Source organism: Haematobia irritans, chromosome 1, assembly GCF_050003625.1.
Source record: "Haematobia irritans isolate KBUSLIRL chromosome 1, ASM5000362v1, whole genome shotgun sequence".
NCBI lineage: Eukaryota > Metazoa > Arthropoda > Insecta > Diptera > Muscidae > Haematobia > Haematobia irritans.
This window is the reverse complement of record NC_134397.1, coordinates 240,744,382-240,747,072: the sequence shown is the minus strand read 5'-3', so window position 1 is coordinate 240,747,072 and position 2,691 is coordinate 240,744,382.

Sequence of the window (2,691 nt, the reverse complement as noted above, 5' to 3'; positions counted from 1 at the left end):
ATGTGCGCTCAAATTGCCCGAACTGTGGCAAGAAACCTCGGAAAAGCGTCCCAATGAGTGTCAGTTTTAACTCCCTTGGTATGTGTGTGGGACGAGATATCCCAGTGGCAAATGTGGAAATTTTCGGTGTCCCCGGCCAGGCCTTTTTCGACACAGGTGCTAAAACGAGTGTGGCTAGTTCCAACCTTAAACGTATAATGCAGTTTAAAGGGTGCAAGTTCGAGACTGTGGATTGTCGTACCACTCTCGCGGATGGAACCACAGATATTCGAAAATTTTCTACCACAACATGTAAAATTGTCATAGGAGGTAGATGTCTAGATATCAATTTTCTAATTTTCCCAGATGATAAAAATAATAGAACGTTGCTTGGTACGGATTTTATGGAGCAAGCACAAATTGTTTTAAATATGGGACAACAAAATTGGCACTTCGAGGGATGTCCTACTCAAGTTTTTGATTTCGTCGAAGAATGGCCGTTGGAGTTGAATTTGATCGAAACAATAAAAGTGGCAGAGACACATCTCAAGCGTAAGACGACTGAAGTTGCAGCCCAACATGTTGAGCCAAAATTTGTAACCCCTAAGCGATCATGCAAATCCTATGTCTCCGATTTCGAAACTTATGGCCCGGATTACCATAGTGGTTCTGATTACTCGCCCCATGCAATACAAGCAATTTTTAAAGATGCAATTCCGCAGGACATGGTAACACCAGAACGTGCAAAGGATAATGACCTCTTCCCCAGATTTTCACAAAAAGATAATGATGGTAATGAAGACGCAGTTTCCATGCCTTTAAACCTTTTTGAACACAAAATCCTTAAAGAGTCGGATGCCACAAATTTAAAGGAAAAAGAAAAGATACAAATCGATTCGCTCTTAGCCAAATATATAAACGTTTTCGAGCCTTTTGGTAACCCTACCCCTTATGCCGTTCATAAAATTAATACTGGCGAGCATCAACCAATATTTTCACCACCATATCGATTATCATCTGCCAAGTGCCGTGACCTTAAAAATGAAATTGAAATCATGCTAGAAAACGATATCATAGAAGAATGTGATTCAGCTTGGGCTTCGCCTGTGGTCATGGTGCCCAAAAAAGATGGTTCGGTCCGTGTATGTGTTGACTATAGAAAACTCAACGCTATCACTACGCCCGATAGATATCCGTTGCCCAGAATGGATGATTTATTGCATGAAGCGAAAAGTACAAAGTATATGACAACCCTAGATTTGCAGAGTGGGTATTATCAGGTGGAAGTTGCGGTGGAAGACAGGGACAAAACATGCCTTATAACACCATTTGGTACATTTCGTTTCAAACGAATGCCTTTTGGGTTAAGAAATGCACCCGCAACGTTCCAAAGACTAATAAACCGATTTAAAGTGGGGATTCCTGATGTATGTATTTTGGCCTATTTGGACGACATTATCATATGTTCTGAATCATTTCAACGACATTTGAATGATCTTGAGTTAGTCATGAATCGTCTTATCACTTTCCAGTTACGACTCAATAATAAGAAATGCAAGTTTTGCTGTTCGCAAGTGAAATTCCTTGGCCACATCCTAAAACCAGAGGGCGTAGCTGTTGACCCGTCAAAGGTTCAGGCAATAGTGGAACGGAAAGAACCTAGAAATGTGAAGGAGTTGATATCCTTTATTCAAACGTGTTCCTGGTATCGCCGATTCATTAACCACTATGCAGAAATTGCTAGGCCACTAACAAATTTAACAAAGAAATCTGCTGCTTGGAAATGGGGAAAGTTGGAACAAGATGCATTTGAGGAACTGAAGCGGGCTCTAACAACCCCACCCATATTGAAGCAGGCAGTGGACGGGGTCGCTTTTGCAATTCAAGCTGACGCAAGTGCTTATGCTCTTGGGGCAGTTTTACTCCAGGGGGAGGGACCGGAACAACTTCCAATCGAATATAGTAGTCGTCTATTAAGTAAATCTGAACGCAACTACTCCACAACCGAAAGGGAAGCTCTGGCCATAGTATGGGCATGTAACAAATTCCGTGGCTACATTGAAGGTGGGTCAGTGAAGCTATTAACAGATCACCAGCCACTAAAATGGTTACTAAACATTAAGTCACCAACTGGTAGACTTGCGCGATGGGGATTACAAATCCAGCACTATGATTTTGTTGTAGAATATCTACCGGGGAAAAACAACGCTACAGCAGATATGCTTTCCAGGCCACCATGTCCGGAGGAGAAACACGATAATCCGGACAATTGTATCTGCTCGTTTTTCATCGATATTCCGAACAGCAGTACATCACAGATTCGCGAGGAGCAGTTAAAGGATGATTACTTGAAAAACATAATCACCTCCATTGAAAATCAAGATGAAAATTCCTTTAGGTGGATAAATAGGAATTATATCCTTAATAATGGAATACTCTACTGTTATGCTGACGATGATACTGATGATGCTCAACTCGTTATACCAGTCCATGAACGGTCTGATATACTAAAAGCTTATCATGATGACAGCACCGCTGGGCATTATGGAACTGAGAAGACAATAGCGCGTATAGCTAGCAGATATTTCTGGCCCGGGATGCGTAGTGATATTGCTAAACATGTAAAGAATTGCATCGATTGCCAGCGGTATAAAGCAACTAATCTGAAACCGGCAGGATTGCTCCAAACAACAAGCAGTAATCAACGTTTCG